At 42.2% G+C, this 11756-nt stretch overlaps 1 long non-coding RNA gene across 1 annotated transcript; it reads left to right on the forward strand.

Annotated features, from left to right (window-relative positions):
• The first annotated feature begins 955 nt into the window (after window positions 1–955).
• On the forward strand, window positions 956–7779 carry LOC129734577 (uncharacterized). Its single transcript, XR_008730110.1, has 2 exons — window positions 956–1019; window positions 7161–7779. It is a non-coding gene; the product is annotated as an uncharacterized LOC129734577 (long non-coding RNA).
• The last annotated feature ends 3977 nt before the right edge of the window (window positions 7780–11756 follow it).

Raw genomic sequence — 11756 nt, forward strand, 5'->3', positions numbered from 1 at the left:
CACTGGAGGAAGACTCCTGATCTTCATCCTGAAGACCCCCAGACGACCACTCCTCAAGGACATTGCGCAGGAGCAAAATATGTAAATAAATTCCCAGAATTGTAATGAATATGTAAATTATTTCCTGATGGAAACTGACGTACAGAATTAAACTCTATAACTCGAAAGTTATAAAGTAGGTATGTTTATTGCGCGCAGATGCACGGGGGATCGCTCCTCCACAAGCGTGCATGCCCAAAGTGATGAACCATCTCACATTTATACAATAAAACAAATGAATATTCAATTAACGCCTATACATATTCGTTACCTAAACCCGCTTACTCTGGCTTCGTATGTTAATTAGCTTATCAGTCCTTTGCCTGGAATGTGGTGGTCTTGCAGGTTTGTAGGTGATTCATGTCCTTGTGACCATCTGATCTTCTCCAGCAAGGAGACTTAGCACTCCCTCCTTATAGATAACATTGGAATATCTCTCATCCTTTTCTCATTCTTTTATAAATAGCCCCTTTGTTAGAGGAAGAAGGGTAGGCGTCTCCTCAGAGCTGTGTGCCTATGTGACCAGACACCACACCCATGACCAGTCACCATACCCACATTCCTTGAGCAGACATATACAATCACAATCGATGTCCATTGTCCCTATTTCACACTATTTCTCCATATCAATCCCCCATTTTCTATCAAACTAAGTAAATTCTTTTACTTAAGCAGTCTTCCCGAATGATATAAAGCATCATACATAAGCGTTACCCTTTTAAACATTCTCCAAAACCATAAATATAACATAATGGTTAGTATTAAGGAAATTCCTAAACTGATCAATAAGATCACAATGGGGTGTACCATAGTGTTAAGAATTCCTGTTGCACAAGGTGATCAGCCAAAGAGAGTATACCACAAATTATGGTTTTGATATGGAGAAATAGTGTGAAATAGGGACAATGGACACCGATTGTGATTGTATATGTCTGCTCAAGGAATGTGGGTATGGTGACTGGTCATGGGTGTGGTGTCTGGTCACATAGCCACACAGCTTGGAGGAGACGCCTACCCTTCTTCCTCTAACAAAGGGGCTATTTATAAAAAGGATGAGAAAAGGATGAGAGACATTCCAATGTTATCTATAAGGAGGGAGTGCTAAGTCTCCTTGCTGGAGAAGATCAGATGGTCACAAGGACATGAATCACCTACAAACCTGCAAGACCACCACATTCCAGGCAAAGGACTGATAAGCTAATTAACATACGAAGCCAGAGTAAGCGGGTTTAGGTGACGAATATGTATAGGCGTTAATTGAATATTCATTTGTTTTATTGTATAAATGTGAGATGGTTCGTCACTTCGGGCATGCACGCTTGTGGTGGAGCGATCCCCCGTGCATCTGCGCGCAATAAACATACCTACTTTATAACTTTTGAGTTATAGAGTTTAATTCCGTACGTCATTTTGATAAGTATAACTTCATCTCAAGCTCCCATTTTAGAATGGCCATGGTCTGATGCGCAAATTATCGAATCACTTCCATGGGTTGGCAGACCACTCTGGATGAACCTAGAGCCTAACCCAGGTCTAACCATTTAAGTTTTATCTAACAACAAATCGTATATGCAACAAGACAGGAATAAGACTCAGAATTCATTAAATAGCATAATAGGAAAAATGGAAGATGAGATTCAGGTGGGTTGTAAAGGTAATAATTTAATAGGACAAGAGACAAAACATGTCAAGCTAATAGTAACACCTATGAAGAACTGGTCACTTTACATTTAGTCATATGGAAAATATAGACAATAATGTTTGGCTAAAAAAGGAAGGACCAGTTTCTTGCCTGTGGGATAGTGTTAAAGAGGATAAAATAAACAAAGCCCAATGTGAGCTTAAACTATTGTTATATCGATCAGTTTCAGTTATGTGTTTATGGGCTAGCAAATACAGAGGTGCTTCGGATATGTTTATCATTAAGCTTGAAGAAAGTCCTACTACTAAGCTACCTATTCAAACAACTGTCAAACCATTTATTGGGGCAACTGATGCACCTACAACTCCTTATATGAGATGTGAAAGTATCCATAATCTAACCTTCATTGAACCTTATGTAATTAGACAGTCAAATGAGCAAAAGCTACTATTAGATCCTACATATTCACTAAAAAGTGTTCAGATAAATGTCCAGAAAAATATATCTCATATACAGAAGAGTTGCCAACCCTACATACAACAAAGTCTTAAAGGATGGAATGCCTGGCTAGCAACTAGGTCTCGCCACACTAGAACTCAAAGAGATATACCAGGATGGATTGGCACAGGATTAGGTGTGTTAAATACCATAGACCAAGAAGTATTAGTCAACAAACTCAGTGCTGTCACTTCTGACCCGGGAAAGCTTAAAGTTCCCTTGAGATCATCTAAACTCAGTCATTGGCAGTCAGATTATTAACATTAGTAGCTAATCACACAGCTGAAGATCTCACCAAAATTAAGGGAAATAATAGCCAAAAACAGCCTCACCACTCTGAAAAAGATCACCAGGCTTGGTGGCAACTAGTAAACTGCACCTACAACCCACAACATGAACAAACTGAAGCATATGTGTTCACAATTAGTGCAGCAAAAGAACAGACAATCTTTCCTGTTTTGACACTAGGAGCCATACACCAGGAAGTCATTGTCAGACCCATGAACCATAAAGTTTGGGCAAGTTATGATTAGACCGAAGGCAAATGGCAGTCGATTAGCATTGAGGCATGTATCCCCAGAGAACAACTGGGATACATCTGTGAAAATGCAGTAATAGAGAATGAAGATCTATGTCTAGATATTAAAAAGGGTATGTGTACTTTTGAAATGTTTCCACATATTGAAGCCCAGTCACAAGTGTTTTATGTAGGAAATGGATGTGCATGTGTTAGAACTTCTTGTGTTAACATTACTATTGATAATTGTTATGAAATAGCGAATGGTACTAATTTTTGTGTATGTAATTTTACTAGAATTTTAGGCTGTGACTTTGATTATGTTGTTCCTGTAACTACTAAACAGTTAATTGAAGCTGATTATACTCTGTATCACGATGTACCTAAATTACAGATAGCCATGAACATTAGTCTCTATAAAGCAATGCTCAGACACCCCGACATAGAAAAACTGGTGCAAGAAGTAAACAGAATGGCCTAACGCATTCTTTGGCAGGTAAAACATGACTCTGAAAATATAAAATCTATCTTAGTCAATGCAGAACAAGTAGGAGAACATCATTGGTGGGACATCTTCGCAGGACATTCCCCTAAAGCAGCACTATTTAATACATCCCATACTAATCACGTTGGGAGGAATGATCCTGTTATCCCTCTTGAACATCTGTCTGTGGTATAAACTAAATGCCATAGTTAAAAGAACGCAAATAATATGGGCAATGATGCATGTCTACCAAAGCCCTTTGTCTTTGCAACTTGATGAAAGAATTCATAAGTCTTAAGAAAAGGGGGGAATGAAACAGAGCAAGGTCTTAAAAAGATTAGTCAGGATGAGTTTGGTACAATGCTCTGGGTGATGCTCTGTTTGTGTTGAGATAAGATAGAGACAGCACAGCCTGTTCTGTTCCGCTGGTGATGTTAAAGTAAAGGAATGTACTCTGAATAATTAGAAAAGATAAGGTGGGCACCTGAAGGAGATGAGGAGACCTCGAGTCAGGAGATCATTGAACAAAGAAAGTTGAAAGGTTTACTCCACCTAGACCCCATCTATTATGAATAGGATGAATAGATGTCAAAATCAAATGAATATGTATGTAAAGATGTTGTAACCTCTCATGAAAACTGTATAAATTACCTGACTTTTCACTGAAAACTTGGGAGCTAGTTTGTCTGATGTGAACCGGCTAGCTCCCCAACGTTGCACAAAATAAATACCTTTGCTGCTTAAAGACAAAATTCATCTCTGAGCAGTTATTCTGTGCTGTTTTGGCATCAATAGTGACAGGGCAAGAGCCAATGGTAATTTCAAAGAGAGTAGATTTAGATTGGACTTAAGGAAAATTTTTTTTTATATAATGAGGGTGGTGAGACACTGAAACAAGTTGCCCAGGGAAGTTGTGTATGCCCCATCACTGGGAATGTTCAAGGTCAGGTTGGACAGGGCTCTGAGCAACCCGGTCCAGTTGAAGACGTTCCTGCCCATGGCAGGAGGGTTGACTAGATGACATTTCAAGGTGCCTTCCAACCCAAACCATTCTATGATTCTCATTCTATTGATAGCATTTTGGCAATACCAGGATTTCTGATTTAAGGCTCTAGTCATGATTATGAGCCTAATAGGGGTGGCTTGGGAAGGGGTACTCTCATACAGGGGTACTGTCTTCACTCTTGACTCTTGTACCTCCTCCCCACTCTGAGTGGCATGGAAGGGATGGAGAATGGTGGTTGAGGTCAGTTCATAAGACTTTGTCTCTTCTGCTCCCTCCTCACGCTTTTCCCTTGCTCCAGCATGGGTCCCTCCCATGGGATACAGTCCTTCACAAGCTGCTCCAGTGTGAGTCCTCTCCATGGGCTACAGTCCATCAGGTACAGACTGCTCCAGTGTGAGCTCCTATCTATGTGCTGAAGTTCCTGCCAGGAGAACCTGCTATTGTGTTGGCTTCCTTCAGGGCACATCCATTTGCTCTGGTGTGGGGTCCTCCATGAGCTGCAGGGGGATAACCTGTGTCACCATGGTCTTCACTATGGGCTGCAGGGGAATCTCTGCTCCCTTGCCTGAAACACGTTCTCCTCCTTCACGGACCCTGGTGTGTGCAAGTTTTTCTCACACTTTTTTCCTCACTCCTTTCTCATAGCTGCTGTGCAGAATTTTTTTACCCTTTCTTAAATCTATTTTTATAAAGGTGCCACCAGCTTTGATTTGCTGACTTTTGGTCAGAGATGGGTCCATTGTGGAGCTGGCTGCAACTGGCTCTGTCCTATATGGGTGCAGCCCCTGGTCGCTTCTCACAGAGGCCATCCCTGAAGCTGCCTCCCCTCCCCCCCCTCATTAAAGTCTTGCCACATAAACCAAATACAGCCATACAGTTAGATGAAAGTATAGATGTGTCGCGACGGAGGGAAGACACAGTCACTCAATGAGTGATCAGCAGACTTCGTTTATTGTACCTTACAGTCACCTTTTATGCCTTCTTATAATTAGCTCATACATATTACAAAAGTTAAGCTCATTATTGGTTAGTTGCCTAAATACCAAGCCCGCCCCTAGTTTCTCTTCTGTAGTTATCTGTTCCCACCTGCAACATTCTTTTCCCACCGCGATCTTCCTGTTATTAGTAACAAGGACAGCCAAAGACAGTGTATTTTGCTTTACTTCACATAAGCTGAGAGCGATGTGCATTTTTGTCCAGCCAGCTGGACTATGTCTATGTGACCCTTTTCAGCTAGCCAGTTATCCACAATTCCCCCGTTTTTATTTTGGGCGACATAGGCTTGGTTGACCATTTTCAATAACAGCGTTTTAACACAGGAAAATACACAGCTAAGCACTACTAAAACTATTACAATAATGATCAAAAATAATAATCCCGTTTGCAAAATGCCTTTAAGCCAGCCTCCTAGTCCCAACCAATTTCCACATTCAGAATACAGCATAAATACAGAATACAGAATAAATTATCTCCATCAAGGCAAAAAGGCTTCTCTTTAAGCACAGAGATGTTTGCTAGTTCAAGGCAGAAACCCATTTCTTGTAGGGGACATCTGAAGCACTTTTTTTTTTTTTTTTTTTTTTTTTTTTGTGTGTTTGTAATCAAGTCCGTATTTTTCCGTGAGAAGCTTAAGCTGTTCCTCTTGTTTCAGGAGTGTTTCCAACTCTGATTTGTCGAATAGGTCCGTATTTCCCAAACATATCCTACATTTCCTCCGCTGTGATTTCATACGGCAGGTTCCGAATATAAAGGATCCGATTGACCTCTGGGGGCAGCCGGATGTCAGCTCGCTTGGCCGCTTGCATCGCCATGGCGCCGATCGGAGGGGGGGGGGTGTGGGGGGGTGCCGCCTTGGAGAGAAACCGCGGCCGGGAAGGGGCCTGCCGGGCTGCGCGCCGCCGCTCGCCGCTGCCGCGGGGGACCCGGACGCTATCCCATACGCTAATAACCCGGGTAATGCCTTTTTACAATCTATGTCCCGAACGCTCCGCTTTTCTAAAAAGCATATGAGCGAATCGTACGTCGCTTGTCTCTCCATACCTTCGTCAGCGCTGTTGCAGCCTTTGCGAGACTTCGGGGACGCGTGGCCGGCGGGACCCTCTGTAGGTGCTCCCGGGCGCGGGGACTGTGCCCTTCCGCCTCCTGCGCTGCTTTCAGGACCGGTACCCGAATCTCCGTCGAACCGTGGCTCGCAGGTTCAGCCCTCTCTAGGGTCCCTGTTCGGGCGCCATTTGTCGTGACGGAGGGAAGACACAGTCGCTCAATATGAGTGATCAGCAGACTTCGTTTATTGTCCCTTACAGTCACCTTTTATGCCTTGTTACAATTAGCTCATACATATTACAAAAGTTAAGCTCATTATTGGTTAGTTGCCTAAATACCAAGCCCGCCCCTAGTTTCTCTTCTGTAGTTATCTGTTCCCACCTGCAACATTCTTTTCCCACCGCGATCTTCCTGTTACTGTGTAACAAGGACAGCCAAAGACAGTGTATTTTGCTTTACTTCAGATAAGCTGAGAGCGATGTGCATTTTTGTTCAGCCAGCTGGACTATGGCTATGTGACCCTTTTCAGCTAGCCAGTTATCCACAGTGGATGACAGGTAGACCAGAAGCGAGCAGCGTGCCTGAGCTGGTCCGAGGGATTGGAATGCGAGCTTAACATTAGCCTTGAACAGATACCTGTGTATCCTTGAAGAGCCTGGGAAACTCCTGAGAAAAGCTGAGCCAACAAGATAAGGAACTGCCAGATGCACAAGTAGAAGTGTATCAAAGATGTAGCAAAGAAAAGGTCATCCAATCATGAACTGGTGGTCTGTGAGTGAACCAATCATGTATAGGCACCTGTTCTTAAGAAATATATAAAAAGGCTTGTTAGAACAATAAATGGGGGCCTTTGACCTTTTGGCTTTTGTGCACAATCCTTTGTGTATTGTGTCCGTCTCAACAGCAACATGTGCCCTCATGACAAAGGCAGTCAACTGATGTGAATAAGCTCTAAATAATATGGTCAAGTTTGTATTCATAAACCAATATTCATTTTAATGCATAAATAAGCTTGTAATTGTATAGCGACAAAGGGGTTAAAATGTTTGAAAGATCATATAGACTGTTCTGGCAAGAAAGTTGCAAATCTCTGAAAGGGGAGCTGTCCTCCTTATCTGCAAAGCAAGCTGCCCTACCAAGGAGATAACGGGACAGCAGGATGGCCTTGAGTAAAATTACAAGGAGTATTGTAAAAACCCTGGGAAAGATTTCTACAAGTCTGCCAACTCATCACTTTTGAGAACTAAGGTGAAAAGTACACCATGAGGAAGACCTACGGCCTTCCTCCCATAGACCACTGCCCACATTCTAAAGACCCCGGCCCACAATTTTTGGAAGAATCTGCGCAAGCGTGAAAGACTGATAAGCTAATTAGCATACGAAGCGAGGGTAGGCGGGTTCAGGTGATGAATATGTATAGGCGTTAATGGAATATTCATTGTTTCATTATATAAATATAAGATAATCTGCCCCTCTGGGTGTGTACGATTGGTGGAAGGATCCCCCGTACACCCGGCGCCGACAATAAAGAATACTTAATCACTAAGAAATTCTGAAGACGTTCTTTGAAACAATCTATATACTGGACTGTATTAGCAAGAATGTAGATGTCCAGTCCACAGAAATGATTCTTGCAGTCCATCTGGCACTTGTGAGACTGCACCTGGAGTACTGTGTCCAATTTTGGGTTCCCCATTACAAAATGATGTTGACACACTGAAGCAAGTCCAACAGACCTGCTAAGACGGTAGTCAAACATTGGAACAGATTGCACAGAGAGGTTATATACTCAGAAATCAACTGGTCACAGCCTTGAGTAAACTGCCCTAACCTTGAAATCAGCCTTGCTTTGAACAGGGGGTTGGACCAGATGACCTCCAGAGGTCTCTTCTGATCTAAATTATTATATGATTCCTTGACACAGGTTCCTCAGTTACAGCCAGACTGTGAAACTCAGGAAGAAGAAATCTTGAAAACTTAGTTGGGTTTTTTGGGAGTAATTAAGAAGAGAGGGAAGAAACTACTAACAATTATGCTGATGCTTTAGTAGTGTTAAGAGAATGCTTTAGTAGTGTAAACACGAGAAGGATAACAAGAAATTTGCCTTTACTTGGGAAGGTATACAATACACCTTTAACAGGCTCCCACAAGGGTATAAACACTCACCCACAATTGCTCAAACTGTGTTTGCTGAATTTTACAGTCTCACTTCCTCAGAATGTGAAACTGTACGAAAATATAGATGATATTCTAATCGGAGGAGATTCCTCTGAAGGGGCAGGGGAAGCAGCAACAGCAGTATGGCAACGACCAAATAAAGCAGAAATTGAGATCCCACCTGAAAAATGTCAGGGACTGTCATGGTTTTCGTGGGGATGGAGTTAATTTTTTTCTTAGTAGCCAGTGCAGTGCTGTGTTTTGGCTCTGATGTGAGAACAGTGTTGATAACCACACTGATGTTTGTAGTTGTTGCTGGGTAATGTTTATACTAAGTCAAGGACTTTTACATTTCTTGGGCCTTGCCAGCCAGAGGGCTGGAGGGGCACAAGAGAGTGGGAGGGGACACAGCCAGGACAGCTGACCTGAACCAGCCAAAGAGGTATTCCATACCACGGGATGTCATGCTTGGTATATAAACTTGGAGGGTTAGCTGGGGTAATCGGTGCTCAGGGACTGGCTGAGCATTGGTCAGCGGGTGGTGAGCAGTTGTACTGTGCATCACTTGTTTTCCTTTCTCCCTTTTCCTTTGGATTTCATGCTTTTCCCCACCTTTCCATTATAACTGCTATTATTATTGTTACTATTGTTATTATTGTTGTTCTTACCTTTTTATTCTGTTTAAATTATTAAATTGTTCTTATCTCAAACCTTGAGTTTTACATTCCTTTCCAATTCTCTTACCCACCCTGCCAGGTGTTATAGATTTGCTAATAAGTTAAGATTGATTGATTTTATTTGATTATTTGATTTTATAAAATTATTTTATAAAATTGAAATATAGAAGGATAAGAAATATTTTAATGAAACTTATAGTTGCACAGTAAAAGCTACTATGAGATCTTCTGTACATCCCGTACCAAGGCCAGAAGAATGGGCTAGAACCATTGCTAAAATTTAGGTAATAACTTTAGGGTTTGAAAGGTTTCTTTGTATTTGACCAGTCTTCTGTATGTAGAAGGTGCATTGAAATGTCAGAATATAAGATTAATGGAAACCGGGGAGAGTCGACTGGAACAGCTTGTAGTTACCTGCCAAGAAACCGTGAACTTTAGTAAAAGGTAATTCCGGCAGGGGGAGATGGCGACCACCGACTCATATACCACCTACCCAAATCGTACCCCAGACCCATTCCTAGACCTTTCTAAGCTCTACTGCGCAGAATCGGATATAGGAGGAGAGTATGTTAATGATTTACAAAAAATATTATGATTATGTGTGGATAACTGGCTAGCTGAAAAAGGTCACATAGACATAGTCCAGCTGGCTGGACAAAAATGCACATCGCTCTCAGCTTATCTGAAGTAAAGCAAAATACACTGTCTTTGGCTGTCCTTGTTACTAATAACAGGAAGATTTTGGTGGGAAAAGAATGTTGCAGGTGGGAACAGATAACTACAGAAGAGAAACCAGGGGCGGGCTTGGTATTTAGGCAACTAACCAATAATGAGCTTAACTTTTGTAATATGTATGAGCTAATTATAAGAAGGCATAAAAGGTGACTGTAAGGTACAATAAACGAAGTCTGCTGCTCACTCATATTGAGTGACTGTGTCTTCCCTCCATCGTGACAGTGACCCAAGCTAGCCAAAGGGATATTCCATACCATATGACGTCATGCTGAGTATATAAACTGGGGGAAGAAGAAGGAAGGGGGGGACATTTGGCATAATGGCGTTTGTCTTCCCAAGTAACTGTTACGTGTGATGGAGCCCTGCTTTCCTGGGGATGGCTGAACACCTGCTGCCCATGGGAAGTGGTGAATGAATACCTTGCTTTGCTTTGCTTGCATGTGCGGCTTTTACTTTACCTATTAAATTGTTCTTATTTCAACCCTTGAGTTTTACATTCCTTTTCGATCTTCCTTCCCATCACTCTGGGTGGGGGCGAGTGAGCAAGTGGCTGTGTGGTGCTTGGTTGCTGGCCAGGGTTAAACCACGACAAAAGGTTACTTTCTGAGTAATCTTAGTGTTCAGCTATGTGGTGTGAGCTCAACCTCAGTTCCTGCTTTGCAAATTTGTCCTCATGCTTTGTCTTTCAGTTGAAGTATTTGACTTATGCAAACTAATGAAAAATTACAAATAACTTGTCACCAGCATTCCTAGCTCCTGTGTAAGTTTAATTGTAACTAGTGGATGTCTTAAAGCTGCAACTTACAGAATTATGTGATTATTTGGGGGAGGATATTAAAAAAACAACCCACCTATATGCTTCTGGAGAAAACTCTGGAGTATGATATGGCTTTAAACACTGAAATCTGAAAGCCTACAAATTGTCCAGAATGTAAGGTTTGTTAATTAATCTTATTTTGAAAAATTAAACTCATTTTTACAGTCTGGGGAATGTTGATACTGTTCATAATTGGACATCCATTTTCTGGACTCTTGAAAGTGAGCATGTCTTGGAGAGGATGTGAGCTGTTTCTGAAATCTGCATATGTGGATGGGGGAGTATTTGGGTCCTAGAGAATCTAGTACAGAAGTTGGTGGTTTGCATGTATGACTTTAATGTTGGGAGCTTGTTTTGGTGCTTTTTTGTGCTGTGAATAGAGTACTAGGGTTAAGTCCTGTGTGTGGAGTTTGTTGGTGGAGAAAAGCTGTTCGTGGGTTCATTCCTGTGTAAATAAGGGAGTTGGTGGCCTGTGGCAGTAAGATCTTTCCTTGTATGTTGCAAGAGTGTTTGTCTTCCCAATATGTTAGGGAGACATTAGAAGGGTCATGCAGAAAATGTCTGTCCCTGTTTATCAGTGATGAGTCTATCTGTTTGACAGTGATGAGTGTCCCTGTATGTGGAAATATGCAGGTTTGGGGAGGATTATTCTGGGGTGCTTGTCTTTGCATGTGAGGAAGGTACAAGTTTTGGGGAAGCAGCGTCAGGAGTGCCTGTGTGTCAAGGCTAAATGGGGCAGGGGAAAAGCATGCATTGCAGAAAGGCTATTTCTGGGTAAGTTCACCCCTCACCCAATCACTCCCATCTTGACAAAAAGATAGCATACAAGGATGCTACCTGAAAAAATTGTGCATGAATGAAGGAGCAATACCGGGCTGGGAATCCCACAGGGGCCACCCTAGGGAGAAACAGTACAGCAGAGAGGTATCTTCCACCCCAAGCTTAGGAGGAAACCGGAAAGACATTGCTCCCCTTTCAGCACACGCATAACAGAATGGGATAAAAGGAATGGATAACGCAAATCCAATCCCATATCTCGACAGAGGCAAGGATATAGATCTGAGCGTATGCGTGCACACAGTGCGCATGCGCTATATGCATGACATGCTCACTCGGTTTCATTCGGTCCGCACTCGGCTAT

This window comes from Falco cherrug, chromosome W (genome assembly GCF_023634085.1).
Source record: "Falco cherrug isolate bFalChe1 chromosome W, bFalChe1.pri, whole genome shotgun sequence".
Taxonomy (NCBI): Eukaryota; Metazoa; Chordata; class Aves; order Falconiformes; family Falconidae; genus Falco; species Falco cherrug.